Genomic DNA, 16,731 nt, shown 5'->3' on the forward strand with positions numbered 1-16,731 from the left:
GCCTTTGAATCAAGCCAGACCACAAGGTTGTTGGATCCTTCAGCAACATAATTTTGGATCTAATATGATTGCCTTGCTGAATTGTACTTTGGTGTTATGCCAAGGGGCCACGTTGATGGATTATGTTAAGAAAGAACTGCATGCAACTCAGGGCCCTCTTTCTGAATATCTACTGAAGAATACTACTGAACAGCAAATTAGGTTTTGTTTTATGGACAATAGGAATCTTATAAATTGTGTTTACTCTGTCTTGGTCATTAGAAAATTCATGATAAATCTGAGGTCTATTTATTTCAACCATATAGTTTACCTCTAATAGCAAATCTGGCTTTACAATTTTTAGCCCATCATTTTCCTTTGCCATGGTCACCACAACTGCTTACTGTAATTCTTTCACATTGAAAGTATTTTTATGAGGTGCCTCACATCTTTAGTAGAATGAGGTGGAAATTAAAAATAAATTCTTGATCTATTTTTTCAGTGAATTATAGCAATTATAGCTTGTGGACCATTATTTAGGAATTATTTCTTGGCTTGTGTGCTTCTTTCATTGTTTTATGTCTCCATAACTTGATTTTAAGCCAGAGAATATTCTTTAAGTTTTCTAATATCCCCCACATACTGGCAGCTCACAGAATCTTTAAACCAGACTTTTGTACACAGGTCTGCTTCTAAGTAACGAGCCATGTGATATTCTAACCTCATGTCATTGAGCTTCACAGGATTTCACTCTTCTCATCTCTATATAAGAGAACTGTCCTAAGTAATCTTCAGTGTCCTCTCTGGTTTTAGGATTCTGTTCTAAGTGCTTGTGTTCTCTAAAAGTATTTTTGCCAGACACAGATATTGTAGGACAGATCTGACTTAAACTCCTCAAAGACATGAAGGTGACCAGGTGACCTATTTATTGCAGAGAAAATTCATGAAAGGAAGGGCTCTGTCCAAGAAAGACTTGCTTATTTATCCATTAAAAAAGTTTCCTGTAACCTATTAGTTTGGCTCTGCCACTTTTAAACCCTGTGTATTTGGCAAATTCATTTGGCTTCTTTCAGACTTTGTGACTATGTCAGCATGATGGGAGTCATGACAATTATTTTACTTTTCTTACAGGATGTTGTGGGACTCAAACGAAAATGTATGAAAGTATTTGATACATGTATTGTATATATATGTGCATACAGTGGGCCCTGTTGACATAAAGGGCAGTGGCTGAGAAAGACATCATATTGCAGGGCTGAAAGTCCATGGACAACAGTGGGAAACTTTGTTGCTCCAGTATGGACAGTTCTCCAACTGCTTGAGTCACAGCTCAGACCACACTGGATGAAGGCGTAAAATTGCTCTTTACTTATAAGGTCACTGTTGTGATCACATTTTATTTGGAGGTAATTGGGCAGAGATACATTAAACAAGTTTCTCAAAGCCAGTAAGATAACTTCTAATTCTATATACTTGTTGGCAGTGACACTATTCTGAAGTTACTGAATAAACATGATTAGGATTTCACACATGTCATTTATTTAAAGCATACCCTTTTTATTCATTGCATTGAAGCAAGAAAGAGAGCAGGGAAGAAGACCAGAAACAGCAGTTCAGAACTGTTGAGTGTCTTGGTGGCACCAAACAGATCTTTCAACACTTCAGTACCCTATTACATGCCTATGAAATGTGACATAGGCTGTATGTCCTTCCTCAAGTAGTGTTAAGGGCAGAGCACAGGATTTAGACTCTAATCTATCTGAGTCCAAAGCCCAAACTTTTTTTCTTTTTAAAGATTTTGTTTATTTATTCATGAAAGACACCAGAGAGAGGCAGAGACACACAGGCAGAGGGAGAAGCAAGGCAATGAGGGACTTGATCTCGGGACCCCAGGATCACCCCCCAAGCCAAAGGCAGATGCTCAATCGTTGAGCTACTCAGACATCCCTTTGAGTAGTGTTAAAATTACTAGCTTTTCATAACTTCCCAATCCAAAACAGTGTCATATACATATCTGCACCTACTCTCTTCCCTCTCTCCTCTCTCTCTCTTTCTCACATACACACACATACCCTCTCCATCCTTCTACCCAGTTTTTCTTTTCTTCAATACATTTGTCACAGCATATCATACTCCTTCATTATATTTTATATCAGTGACTTTGTTTTGATTATTTTAGATTTTCCAGCAACAGGTTGTAAGGTATATCTGATTAGGGGCTTCACTTTATGTAGAACAGTTCATTATACTATTGACAGTATATGGGTAAATGGATAAAGTTATTAGTGTCTGAATTATTAACCAAGATTCTAAAAAATATTCTGCTTGATTCTCCAAACTCTTGGGTAGAGACCACACTCTTAGATGCACAGAGTGATACTTTTTGAAAATATATAAGCAGATGGGCCTCCCATTTTCCTTCCTTAAGGAAATAGATGATTTATCTATAATGGCATAGGAGACACAGTTGCTCAAATGCAGTAAATGGATAACTAGGGAGGGAAATGGTGGAACAAATTTTTTGTCATATCACTTTCTTGTCTATAAAGCAGGCTGAGCAATCATTTGCATGGTGCTTCACAGAACACACAAAAGGATGTTGAAAAGTAGTCTGCTTGGCAATGAAATGAACAGGAATAGGCTGCAACCAGTAGCTGTATCTAAGCCGCCAAATACATGGAGAAAGATATGCTTACAGAGTCTTTTCAAGTGATCCCAAGTTAATTTAAAAGGAATTGAGTCACTGGTCTGTGATCCTGACCAAAAAATAAATAAATAAATAAAATGCATTGGATGTTAGCACTACATTAAAATATCAACAGAATATTTCTCTAGTTGTTGGTCAATGATCTAGTTTTTGATAATCTAAAATTATTGAGGCTGGCATTTGTGCATCTGTACAAATGCTACTTTAGGAATGTAGCCTTGGGGAACTATGATATAGTCATCTTGTCATCCTAGAAGTACTGACACTGTTGGGAATGAGATGTGCACAATAATCACTTGTATATTATAAAAGAATCTGAAGCCTCTAGGAACTCAGAAATAGATAGAACCAAGAAGGGTGAGACAAGTAGTTGCTCCTGGCACTCTGTTATCAGTCAGCTCAAGAGAAGAGGAGAAGACGGCTTTGATTGGTTGGTGATGTACAGACAGATCAGCTTCTTAGGTAAAAGCCAAGGGAGAGAGAGGAAAAAATGGTTAGAAATGAAGAGGGGAGAGTGATGACGACATTCCAGCAACAGTGAGAACAATCAGAGTGATGACAGGTATGACAAAACCGAGGAAAGGAAGCACTCACAATGGATGTGGAAGTTGGAAGTATTCAGGATGCTAAGGGAGCAAACATCTGATTGCCTAGTAATCAGTGATAGTTGTGACCACCACAAACTATAGAAAGTATTTTAAGCACTGTTCCAGGCACTTCAGCTTTGTCTTAATGAATTCCCATAATGATTTATACTCTTCTGTTTCTATCCTCCAGCTCTCCACAATTCCCAAAACCTTCCTCCAGTGCCCAGAGGAACACAGTCTAGCATGAGCAAACTCTCCCTCCATCCTCAATGTCCTGGTCCTCAGCACTTGATCCCACCAAAACCAAGCTTCCCTTGCATACACAGCTTATCCAATAGCCCTCTCCTCGTACTGGCTGTTTTTTTCTTCTACACCTCTGGTGTTGGGCCTGGGAGTTGCACTAAGTGACTTTTGTTCCTCCTTTCTGAAAACTTCTAACTTTGAATTTCATGTCATCTTATTGTCTGACAATGCAAGGTTAATTCTCCTTTCTCTGTATGTTTAGCTTTTTTTTTTTTTTTTTAACCAACATGCTCCCGTTTTGTCAATCCAATATACATGTAGATTATTTTTCTGTGCACCAGACTTTAAATTTTTTTATCTCTTTTCCTGTAATGATAATTTCCTCCATTTTACCTTACTTGTAAATGGTAGATAGACCTTGACTGTCTCAGAAAGGACTTACTACAAATAAGAGGCTTTCCATGTAAATTCTGTTGGACTGCCTTGACCCAAGTGCACTGCTTTTTTTTAATGATCTACATTTTGGCAAGTAAACATAGTATCAGAGACATCCTATCTCAGCATGCTTTAGTTTTAGCTTTTGTTACTTACATCGTAGCACTTACAGTCATATTATTATTGTTACTGTCATCATTCAATTATTGCTGTTATTATCATTCAGTCTCAAATGGAACAAAACATAGAAATTTTCAATATTGATTATGCGTGAAATTCTCTTCAAAGTAAAACATGAAGAAAACTATGATCTGATATCACAGTAGCAGAAGGAGACTTCTCCTTTTTAGTAAAAGTCGAAAGATTTATGCGATCTGAAGACAAACCAGAGTATTGAGACTTTTCCTTTTTAAACTTCATGCTACCTAGGAAGAAAATTCAGTTTTATTATAACTGTATATAATGATCAGGAAACTGAAAATTTAGCCAAGTCAGGCTTGACCCTTTGATTATGTCATTAGCTTAAAGGCTTGACATAAAGAATCAAGAGGAACAATAAGGAGGGTATTACTTTTTATTTCTTGGAGGAGACATTTCCTAATACTTCAGATAAGATCAGATGACAGTTATTTAAAATATCTTTTCTCAAAAAGAACAAGGTACGCTTTTGGCATAGATAGCATGTTTAAATTCAAAGAGGAAGAGATAATAATGACAGCAACAATGAGACTAGGGTATTACAGGTAGAAAACCCTTATAACTCAGTAACTGGATACTGAATGCATGCAGGTGACTTGAGAACCCATCACCAAGGCAGTCAGGAAGGAGGGAGGAAGGCGAGGAGAAAGTATATATTGAAGGTCTGGACAATGGCTGACACCTTGAAACTAATGACTCAGGATAGAATTATTACTGATCCCTAATGAAGAGACTAGGTTAAAAATGAGGTTTAAACTGAGACTAGGTTTAAAATGAGAACTCTGCCAGGAAAATTCCTTTGGCTTGAGTTGTAAAAATTTGCTTACTTCACTAGGGTACACAGATTTAAAACTTGACATGAAAATTTTGTAGAAAGGAGCCTTCAGGGATGCCTGGGTGGCTCAGCGGTTGAGTCTGCCTTTGGCTCAGGGTGTGGTCCCGGGGTCCTGGGATTGAGTCCCACATTAGGCTCCCAGCAGGGAGCCTGCTTCTCCCTCTGCCTATGCCTCTCTCTCATGAATAAATAAATAAAATCTGAAAGAAAGAAGAAAGAAAGAAAGAAAGAAAGAAAGAAAGAAAGAAAGAAAGAAAGAAAGAAAGAAAGAAAGAAAAGAAAGAAAAAAGAGAAAGAGGGCTTCATCACTCCCTTCAGGAAGACTCACAAAAAATAGGTCTTACAATCACTATGAGGATCAGAGTACAAAACCCTTATACCAGCCTTTGCTCTGGGGAAAGCTAGAGCTTCAGCACCTCATGAGAAATACAGTTATGAATCATGAGAAAAAGAAATAATAATTTTTAGAATTGTCTGTTGAGAAAGATTCACTTTAAAATATTAAAGTCTAAAAAAAGGGATCCCTGGGTGGCGCATCGGTTTGGCGCCTGCCTTTGGCCCAGGGCGCGATCCTGAAGACCCGGGATCGAATCCCACGTGGGGCTCCCGGTGCATGGAGCCTGCTTCTCCCTCTGCCTGTGTCTCTGCCTCTCTCTCTCTCTGTGACTATCATAAATAAATAAAAAATTTAAAAAAAAAAGTCTAAAAAAAAAATTAAAGTCTGGCAGACTTGGACTCCTCAGAATGACTCATTAAGTCCCTGGTGTCTAGACAGCTGAGGTATAACTGTTGCTCCTTCCAACTAAAATCCTCTAGGTTAGTGGTCATAAGGTCAAGTAAAATCATTAGAATATTTTTCATTATTTTTTCCTTTACTAAAATTAAATCCTTTCTGCATACAAAATATTTGCCCACATATTTTGTTTTTTAAAGATTTTATTTATTTATTCATGAGAGACACAGAGAAAGGCAGAGACACAGGCAGAGGGAGAAGCAGGTTCCATGAAGGGAGCCCAAGGTGGAACTCGATCCCAGGACTCCAGGATCATGCCCTGGGCCAAAGGCAGGCGCTAAACCACTGAGCCACCCAGGGATCCCCACCTATTATTTTTAATGTGGGTTTAAGAGTACTAGTGACATAACATACTATACCTGGGAATCTTCCACATAGAAAATGGTAGGCCACAAACGTTACATACTCGGGAGTACTTGATGAAACCTAAGCTGCTTGGGTTTCAGTGTTTGGAAGTTATTCAGGTCACCTGAAAATGACTTTTCTGCCTCGGTTAATTTAAAACTCAAAACTCTCTTGAATCAAGTGCTGAGCAACCAGTGTGACAAAGGCTTTTAGCTAATTATTTAAATCTCAGTAGGAAGCAAACAGGCTGTGACTGTAGACTGAGGAGCACAGGTGAGACTGGTTTTTGTTTTTGTTTTCTTTTTTATTTCAGATCCTTACTACTCATTGTGGTCCATAGACCAACAGCTTAAGTATTACCTGGTAACATGTTAGAAATGCAGACTCTCAGGCCCCAGCCCAAGCTTACTAATCTAGAAGGCCTTTTAACAAGATCCTCAGGAGCATGTGAATGTTTGACACGCTCTGGCAGAGATCACATCAGACAGGTGAAGGGTCTCCACTCTGACAGTGTCTAAGACAGGAGCAGAAACCCTTGGGCTCTATTCAGTGGAATTTTCTTTGTTGGAATTGCAGGGCTATTAATCTAAGTACTGGGAATACAATCTATCTGCAATCAATGCAATCACCTAGCGGGAGCTCTAGGATGAATCTGTCCTTTCACACAATCAGATGAGTGTAGTCAAGTGCCTATGGGACAGGGCACAGGGAGATGAAAGTGAAAACAGAAATTATTATTATATTGTTTTTTGTGGTTGAAACAAACTATCCTCAATTTTGGTTTGATAAACTATTCCCATTAAAGCCCTGCTGCTGTGTGTTCATTCAAGTATAAATTTTAACTAGTTTTTTTTCCCTTTCTTAACATGAAAGAAAATGTTACTAAAGTAGCCATTGTGCATACCACTCTTTCCCAAGTAGGTAATTCCATTCACCACAGCATCATTATACAAGTTAATGTGTCATCAATTGCATTCATATAAATACATGGTATATGTACTGGGGCTTTTAAAATAGAGTAGCATCTTGTAATAACTTGACCTATTATTACATGGCTTTGAATGTCTGGTTGAAGCACTTAATTCCAATGAAAGGCAGTGTCCATTGGTCTATCTATTTATTTCAAGGCATGCACTTTTAAAGAAAAAAAAAAAAAAAAGGAGCCTTCTGCCAGAGGGGATAAAGAAAAGAATAGTTTAAATTTTCTCCTTTGATCATTTCAATGATTTCTTTCTTTGAAAATCATGCTATTTTCTGTTCTTTGCTGTACTTTCTTCTCTTAGTTCTGTTTCCATTTGGGCTTCCCATTTAGAGAACTGGGTCTATTATAAAGAGAGGAGCAAAAATTCAAAGCATTATAGCTTAATGCACTGCCTATCAAACTTGGCTGCATATTGAAATTACCAGAGAGCTAAAAAATGGTTCTGCAAGGGCCCACCTTCCACAAATCCTGATGTTACTGTCCAGGGTGGGGTCATGGTATCAATATTTTACCTTTTTTTTTTTTTTTTTAAGGTAGGTTCCATGCTGAGGTTGGAGCCCAGTGTGGAGCCTGAACTTACAATGCTAAGATCAAGAGTCAGACACAACTAACTGAGCCACCCAGGTGCCCCATGGTATCGATATTTTAAAAGCTCTTTTAAAATCTTTGATCTTAAGGACTAGAATAAAGCAATTTGAGTGAAAACTAAATTATACATATTGTCACATAGGTCCTATATTGATGTGGTCAGAGAACAACACAAGTCAAGACGTCTCAGAATATGTCCATTTACAAGATTACAGATACTCATGCTTCAGTTTTATGAGTAATGAACAGACTTTGAAACTACAGCACCACTACAGTCAGTCAGGGCTAACGCTATATGAAAATGACTTGGGAACTATTATCTGTAGCCATTTAGAAGAGAAAGGATTTCTGGCCATTGTGTGATCTGTTGCAACCATAAAAGTGACCTGGTAAAATAATGGTTGTTCTTTAAACTACATCAATATTTAGTTTAGTTGGCAAGAATGTCAGAATAAATGCCCACATAGAAAATGAATTGAGACAAATTCAATACAGAGACCAGTTAAAACCTGTTCTGTTCTCAGGTGTCTACTCTGTGTTCAGATATAGGATACCTAAAAATCACCCAACTCGCACACAGTGGGGAAGCTAGAGAGAGGAGTTTTCTTACAAAGCTGTTACATGGACTCAATTTTAGACTTTCGAGTCAGATTTGGATCACTATCATTTTGTGACTTGAGACAAGTTACTACTAAGGTGCTTTATTTTCTCCTCTAAAATGGGATAGAACAATAGGGTTTTGGTGAAGATTCAATGGGAAATCTTTGTTAAGTGCATGGCCCATAATATATAATAAATATCAGCTATTATAATTGAGTTTGGATCTCAAGTAGAACCAAAGATCTCAGTTTAGCAAGGATGTCTAGTTCCAGAAGATTGAAGTTCTGTTATAAAATGTGTCTTTAAGTATTTTGGCTAATACCTAAAGCATTTAGGAAAAACAATAGGCTTTATTTTGAGTTCCTCTTGGGAAGCTAGTAGCAAAGTGGTCATCCATCAGCGTGCCAAAGAGGGAAGAAATTTCTAGAAATCTAAATCTGTAAATCAGAGATAGCCTTATCAATCTACAGAGTCACTTATCCATGTTTGGAAAATAAACCGCCTTTATTATTGAAGTGAACAGCTATAAGGCTAACTTTATAGTCAAGTTGATTGCAAAACTAATTTTCATAAAAAGAACTCCATTCCTCCACTGGCTTTTATTTTATAACTTTAAAGGATCAGAGACTTTTCACAAAGAGTGCTTTTTCACAGTTTCAAAGAAGCAGCCTGGAAAAAGGAATAAATTAATTCAGAAAGTATTCCCTTCTTCCCTACACCCACCCCTCTGCTCATCAAAAAAGCTACAGGCACCAAAATTCATTAACATTTCTATGAACATAAATGTGAAATATTCATTTTCATTAAGTAGTCTACTGAATATGGCAAAATCAAATTTATCTAAGGAGATATCCAATGCTGCTAATTTCCTTGACAATGGGGACATAAAGCAAGGGAAGCCATGAATCATTCATGAAGTTCAATTTACTTCTGTTATTTTTGGTGTTTAGCATCCGTGAATAGAAAGTGTGCAGCATGTTGTAGATGCTATTTTTAAATTATTTCAGATCAGAATTAATGACTTGGCAGGCAGCAATAAAGTAAGAATAATTCAAAGGCTTTGCTCGTAATTATTCTATATTTCATATTTTCTTGTGAGTATATGTTCATATATTCATAACATTTTTTCTATATTCTAATATCCTTTATAAATCACAATCACTTTAGAACCAATATTTTAGGCAAGCACATAAAGTAATTTATTGGTGATGTAACAAATAAACTCTCAGAGTCCTAGGTTTTAGGGCTTAATGACATCTTTAAGGTTGTATAATTAACTGGCCTCTCAAAGAGGAATGTCTTTTGCATTTATACTGGTAGGTGGCCATTTCCAATTAATTAAAAAGTCTCTGTGAGATGGGAAGACATTCTTTAGCAGGGACTAATTTCATGAATGGTCACCTTTGCACATTGCAAATATTTCTCTTAAATTCTACATCCTTCTTCCTATAAATTCTGCCCACCTGTGTGTTTGGTAGCTGCTGTATCCCCAGGATTTATTTTGCACACAGAGCCACATATGGTCACCACTTAAGAAATGCTAGTCGAATTGAATTGAATTGAATTGAATTGAATTGAATTGAATGGGTTCAAACCTAGCACTCTGGTTGTGCTAGTTCTGTGTTACCTTGACTGGGGTGCCCAAGTAGTTGGTCAAACATTATTCTGCATGCTCCTGTGAGGGTGGTTTTTTTTTTTGTTTGTTTTTTTGGTTTTTTTTTGGATGAGAATAGAATTTTAATTGGCAGACTGTGTAAGTAGACTGTTCTTCCTAATGTGCTTGTGCCTCACCCAATCAGTTGAAGGCCAAATGAAACGAAAAGATTGACCCTTCCTGGAGTAGGAAAGAGTTCCTTCTAACTATCTTTGAATGGGGACAGTCAGATTTTTCTTCTTTTCAGACTGGGATTGAAACACTCGCTCTTCCTGGGTCTCAAACCTGCTGGCCTTCAGACTAGAACCACACCATCAAGCTCTTCAGCTTGTTGACTCATGCTACAGATCTTGGACTTACTAGCTTTCATAATTGCATGAGCCAATGCCTTATAATAAATAATGGGCATTCTCTCTCTCTCTCTCTCTCTCTCTCTATATATATATATATATATATATATATACACACACACACACACACATATACATACATATATATATATATATATACACACACACATATACATATACATCTCCTATTGGTTATGTTTCTCTAGAGAATCCTAATACATTGGACAACACCAAACATAAGGTTTCTCTTCTATATGATAGCAGTTAAAATCAGTTAAAACATTTGGAAATGGCTGTTATGCTTCCCTAAAATTTTCTTTTCAGTTATCTTGGAATTCTTTCCAGGTATGGCATTAAAAATTGGACACATTTCTCCACATGTGGCTCTACCAGCACAGACTTTTGTAGAACTGCTCCTGTCTCATGTCTGGATACCACACTTATTTTTATTTTATCTCGAGGTGTTAAATAAAGCTTAGCATTTCACTTCTGTAAACATCACTTTTCTCAGGGAATTTTCCATAGCTAAGTTGGGTAGTTTTATTAGGTAGATGCATTTTTTCTTATCATTTGCTGTTTTTTGGATGAGGAAATAATTTTATTTTGGAAATAATCCAACATGACTATGGCTTCACATTCTGTGCACATAGTGTTACTACCAAGACATTTAAATCAACACAATGACAAATATTCTGAAACTAAGAGACAGATTGAGTAGATAGTTCATGAAATAGAATACATTAAGACAATGCCTAAGTTAAAAGTTTTCAAAACATTTCTTAAAAAGAAACAAGTATAAAAATAACCAGGTATCATTAAATATTACCTTTGTTTGATAAATTGATTGTGGTTTAGGTAGGAGGGATGTGGTCAGTTAATGACTTAAGTGAAGCCCCCTCCCTTGATAGTAATTCATCATTTTTATCAGCCAATCAAAATTCCTCAAATAATTAAAATGTTTTTTTCCCTAATTGCCTCTTGGTTGACACATTTATAATCCTAAATTTTTGAGTTAGTCTTAAGGCATGAACATAAAACTGTACAAATGAAAAAATATTTCATTGCACATAAAAAAAATCCCTGCCTTACAACCTATAGAATGGGAGAAGATATTTGCAAATGACATATCAGATAAAGGGCTAGTATACAAAATATAAAGAACTTATCAAACTCAACACTCAAAAAACAAACAATCCAGTCAAGAAATTGGCAGAAGATATGAGCAGACATTTCTCTAAAGAAAACCTATCTATACATGGTCAACAAGCACACAAAGAAAGTTCCACATCACCTGTCATTGAGGAAATCCAAATCAAAACCACAATGAGATACCACCTCACACCAGGGAGAATGGCTAAAATTAACAAATGTTAATTTGTTGTTAAACAACAAATGTTGGTGAGGTTGTGGAGAAAGGGGAACCCTCTTACACTGTTGGTGGGAATGCAAACTGGTGCAGCCACTAGGGAAAGCAGTGTGGAGGTTCCTCAAGAAGTTAAAAATAGAGTTACGTTATGACCCAGCAGTTGCATTATTAAGTATTTACCCCAAAGATACAAATGTAGTGATCCAAAAGAGACACCTGCACCCCAATGTTTATGGCAGCAATGTCCACAATAGCTAAGTTGTGGAAGGAGCCAAGACATCCTTTGATAGATGAATGGGTAAAGAAGATGTGGTAATATTATTCAGCCATCTGAAAGGACAAATACCTACCATTTACATCACGTGAGTGGAATTGGAGGGTATTATGCTGAGTGAAATAAGTCAATCGGAGAAAGACAGTTAATCATATGGTTTTACTCATGTGGAATATAAGAAATAGTGAAAGGGACCATAAGGGAAGGAGGGGGAACTGAGTGGAGAAAAATTAGAGAGGAAGACAAACCATGGGAGACTCTTAACTCTGGGAAACAAAGGGTTGCAGAAGGGGTGGTGGATGGGGAGATGGGGTAACCCGGTGACAGGCATTAAGGAGGGCACATGATGAGATGAGCACTGGGTGTTATACTATATGTTGGCAAACTGAATTTAAGTAAAAAACAATCCCTGATTTAAATTTATCTGAAAAAATTAGAGCTAGCCTTATCTTCTTAAATGCAAAAGACATGAAAAGTTTGGAGCCAAAACATTTAGTATATATACACCCCACAGGTACTTATTGTCAGGTATGAGACTAGGTTTTAATTATTGTGTTGTGATCAAAACAATGATCCTTCCCTTCATGGAGTTTATAATCCACAGAGAGGGAAAACACAATAAACATGGAAACACTACTATGTACTATTTGGGACACTAACAGAATTTTGAAAGAGATTAAGTAGGGGTTCCTAATTTAGATTGGATTCTCAAGAAAGCTTCTTATAGGAGGTGGCATTGCAGGTGGGAACTATAAGATAAGAGGAAATCACCATAATGGGGAAAAGTATTTCAGCCAGAAGGAACAAGATGATGAAGGTAATGAGATAGAAGAAAGTTTAGTCTGCAAGAAACAAAGAATCTGTGGCGTCAGAATTTAGTGTAGTAAATAAGGGAAAGATGGCTATAGATAAGCATGGAGATATCAAGGGAGAGCCGGTCACACAGGAGCTTGAAGGTTATATTAAGAAATATAATATTCTTATATATTACGATATATAAGAGAGTTTTCTTGGAGCAATGGGACATCTTTGGATATTTCTAGAGCATAGAAGGAATACAATTCAATTTACATCTTGCAAAGATCACTCTGGCTGCTGGGAATAGAATGGTTTGGAGAGAGTGAGGAGTGAAAGCACGAAGACCAATAAAAAGGTGGCTATAATGATTCAGGTAAGAAGTAATGGTGGTTTGGTCGCAGTAAGGCTGGCAGAGGTGGAAAGGTTTGATAAATATCTTGTAAGTAGAATGGATGGTACTTGACAATAGATGGAATGGGAGGAATGTGTGGGAAATGTTAACCATTAATCCTGGATGAGATTAAGAGACTAGAAAGGAAGCTCATTTGGGAGAGAAAAATTGATAGTTAAGTTATGAGCAAATTAAATTAAATATGTTTTTGAAACATCAGGATAGATATGCCAAGAAGAGTGCTATGTATCAGTCTGGGGCTTCGAAGAGATCTGAGCTGGAATTATAAATTTGGGGATTATTAAAATAAAGACGCTCTATAAAGAAAGGTCCTTTGTAATCTTTCTGAGAACACTGTCAGTGGAGGTAGGAGATGGGTAGGCAGGTTCTAAATTATGGGGATTAAGAAGAAGTTGAGATAATAGACCAGAGATATAGACCAATCTTTCAAGTGATTTGGAGAAAAAGAATGCAGAAAGATTAGGAAAAGCCTAAAGAGAGATGTGTGCATATAGTAGAGGTGTTCATGATGAGAAGAGTTATTGTCTAGTTTTCAGGCTGTGAAGGGAGTAGTAGACTGGGTGAAGCAGAGGCTCTAGGAGAGCAGGGTAGAGATGTGTGTGAACTTGAGAAAATCAATTCCCTGAGGTAAGAAGAGTTGGAATCCTGAACACAGGGGTCAGGAATCCATTCAAGGGATAAAATACCTCTTCCTTTGAAATATAGGAGGCTAACTCAGCATGGTGAAGATATAAGGGAGTCTAGAAGAAGACCGATGAGACCACTCGGAGATTCCAGGCATCAAATGGTTTCTACCTTTTTGGGATATAGTGAGAAGTGACACTATCTGCTGATACTGAGAAGTTAAGATTAGGATCGAGATTTTCCTCTATTGTTGCTGCAGGGAATGGGAAAAGGCACCTGAATCCTCTATGACTGTATCCCAAGTGCTTTTGTTTTTGTTGTTGTTGTTGTTTTTAAAGACTTTATTTATTTGACAGAATGAGCGAGTGAGTGAGTGAGTGAGCAAGAGAGAACAAGTTGGAGGAGGGGCAGAGGGAGAAGCAGACTCCTGGCTTCCCAGTGAGCCTGATAGAGCACTCCATCCCATCCCAGGACCCTGGGATCATGACCTGAGCCAATGGCAAATGCTTAACCAAATGAGCCCCCCGGGCGCTCCCCAGGCACCCCCCCCCCAGGCCCCTTCTACATCTCTATGAAGCTTGCAGCTATCAAGCCTTCACATGATAGCTTTATTGATTTCAAATTCCAAATCCTCTTAATACTAAATTCCTTGATTGAATTTTCTATGTGCCATTAACTCATTTTATAGCATCCCAGGGCCAAGAAGCTATTAATGTGCTCCAAGTTCAAGTAAAATTTCAATTTTACAAGGCTTTATGGCTTTTCCAATTTTACTTGACGAGATAACATTAAAGTAAAGCAAAACATCTTTAATTTGTCTCAAAGGATCTAACCAAGGAAAACATCTCCCCATCCTTGGGATGGTGATAGAAGAGAACATAAGCCAGTAAATTTTGTAGGGTAGGTAAAGTTTCCACTCTATTGGCCACAAAAGCGTGATTGGTGCAGTTCTTACATTGGCGGAATGTCTACTTTATCATTTTTATGTCCCAACTAATACTAGAGCTTCTCATTTGTGATCGCTTTAAAGTTCAGTTACAGTCTTCACAAACTCAGTTCAGAGAGAGGTGCTTCAGCAAATAATGCAACACAGGTCTCTTCATGAAGAGTTAAAAAATAGATGACTGACAGATTCATTATTTATTGCTACTTAGCAACATATCAATTATGTACATAGGTAAAAACAAGCAGAGCTCAAACTCTGTATTATTGCCATACATTACTTAGTTACTTGGAAGTTACTACTCTTAAGATTTAAAATCTCTTTGCAGTGGCTAATTAAAAAGGAATACACTTTAAGTAAAATATTAAGCTAAGCAGTGTCATCATTTGAGGCTTTAAAAAAAATTTTAGGTTAACATCAATGGAATCAAGGACTACTTGCTTTCCTTCATCCACAAACTATCCTCTCCCTCCATAGTTGCAATCATTTGACCTTTGACTGACAAGCAAAATTCTGCTTCAGTTTCTGAGATCTATTCTAACTTTTATCAGGGACAATTTCAGGAAATACAAACCACTCTTTGGTTGATTCAGCAACCTCAACCTCGCTGAAAGTGGTTCCAATTGGTGTTACACTTCTAATCATTGATGTTCTGCTTCCTTGCTCACCTACGGAGTACAGGATTCTGTGATGGAAAGTATATTGTTTGGGTTTGAATTCCCACTTTACCACTATCCTTGTCCTGTGGTCCTGGGTAAGTTATTTTACTTCTCTGATCCTCAGGTACATACTCTCTCCAGTGTTGTTAGAAACACTTATGTTACAGAGGTGTTATATTAATGTCTAGCTTTTGTTTGGCAAATAGAAGACAGTTCCATTTCTTCCTCCCCTTCTCCCAGGTTCCTGCCTTCATAGACTCTACATAGCATAAATTCTCCATGCCTGAGTTTTTGCTTTACGTTAGGTAAATATCTTTAGGGACTAGATTTCTGTGAACTGCTATCAGATCTCTTTGATGATGGTCACCACCTGCCTGCATTCCTACATATTACTGATTTTAGGGTCCTAGTTACTATGCCTTATCCATCTGTCCAGACAACTTATTCCATCTAACTCAGTTGTCTCAATGATTATGATATGCTTGGGTCACCCCACCTATTGCCCGACATCATATTTTATGATAACTTTGGACTATCAGGTTGCTTGGGCTTCCCCCATCCCTGCCCCACAAAAGTTGTTTTTGATTTCTGCCTCATTTGCAGTTGTTGTTTGGGTCTTCGTATGATACGATAAATGGACTTAAAAGTCAACTCTTTTCTAAGCACGAACCAAGAAACTCCCCCTCTTTAAGAAAAATATAAGCCTATGAAAACAGAAAAACTTGTTATGGATTATAAAATAAGATATACATTTTGTGAGAAAATGCCGTTAATTTCAGGACTTGAAATTTACAACACAGAAACAATTCAAGTACTTGTCAAAATTCATTACTTCTTTAAGTGAATGGCATAAACCAGAAAATCTTGGAATTTCAAGAGGTTGTCATATCCTAATGCTGACTGGTACAGAAGTGAAGGTAATAATCAGTAGAATCAATGGAAGAGAGGTCAGCCTGTATAAATGAGTAATTAATGCCATGTCAGTTCTAAAAGCTGAAGTTCAGTCTGATTTATTAAACGTCATTAGCCATTAATAAATAGTTGGGTTCACATTGCATTTCTGTGATTTGAATTGGTTGTCACTGGCATTTAAACCAAAAGTCACCATCAATACTTTCTTGTATTAGGATCTTTCAGCCAATTTATTTATATGACATATTTTAAAATTAGAATATTAATTAAAGAATAGCTCATGAATGATCTTGTTCATTCCAAGTTCTAGTAGGAGTAGATCAATGTGTATGACTAAATATACAGCTTTACCTACATAAACATCTCTATTTCCATGCCTATATGTAGTAAAACTAGAAAATTAATGTAATTGCTTAATAATCATTTACCTGTGAATACATTTATTCT

General features: G+C 37.1%; 1 protein-coding gene across 1 annotated transcript in view; it reads right to left on the reverse strand.

The window, feature by feature from the left end:
• GABRB1 (gamma-aminobutyric acid type A receptor subunit beta1) overlaps positions 1-16,731 on the reverse strand; it is a 360,466-nt gene that overhangs the window by 87,791 nt on the left and 255,944 nt on the right. The window lies entirely within an intron of this gene.

This window comes from Vulpes vulpes, chromosome 2 (assembly GCF_048418805.1).
Source record: "Vulpes vulpes isolate BD-2025 chromosome 2, VulVul3, whole genome shotgun sequence".
Classification (NCBI taxonomy): Eukaryota; Metazoa; Chordata; class Mammalia; order Carnivora; family Canidae; genus Vulpes; species Vulpes vulpes.